The sequence below is a fragment of the Mastomys coucha genome, unplaced genomic scaffold (assembly GCF_008632895.1).
Source record: "Mastomys coucha isolate ucsf_1 unplaced genomic scaffold, UCSF_Mcou_1 pScaffold21, whole genome shotgun sequence".
Lineage (NCBI taxonomy): Eukaryota > Metazoa > Chordata > Mammalia > Rodentia > Muridae > Mastomys > Mastomys coucha.
Window position 1 is genome coordinate 172,415,125 of NW_022196904.1, and position 694 is coordinate 172,415,818.

Sequence of the window (694 nt, forward strand, 5' to 3'; positions counted from 1 at the left end):
CTTCTTCCTCCTCCTCTTCCTCCTCCCTTTCCTCCCCACCCTGCCTCCTCCTTTTTCTCTTCTTCTTCTCACACAACTAACCAGCTTGCTGTAGCAGAAGTTATGGCTATTCCACTTTAGCTGCCAGACAATCACACGTGCACACACCCCCGCACACACCCACACACACACACCCCAGGAACTATCTTTGGATCTTCAAATGAAAGACACACACACATTAGCTTATTTTTAAATATCTTGGCTACCTCAAAGGCTGGGTACTCCTAAACCTTTCCCTGCTACCCCAGGTCTGATCAGGGAAGTGGCCAGTGACCACTTACCTGAAATCTCTCACATGGCTGCTTGGCTTTATCTCCTGCCACTTCTGTGTTCCATTCTTCTTCCCGGAGTCATGGTGAATCTCTCTGGTTCCTCTCTTATCCTAAACCGTGCAACTTTAAGTGTCCCACCCCATGCCCAGTCATTGGCTTTTGGCATCTTTATTGATGGATCAAAAATTAATTGGGGACAAGAGCCTTAGCATTTGGACACTCAGATTCCAGATTAAATCAAAGCTCTAGAACCAATCTCCCACAACTTGCTGGTTCAGGGACTATCTCCTCAGGACTTGAGCCTGGCCCCTCCCGACTCTGATCAGTTCCATGTACCTCCCAGGAGTGTCACGTTTGTCAGACCCAGGCTCCTCAAAAGGCAC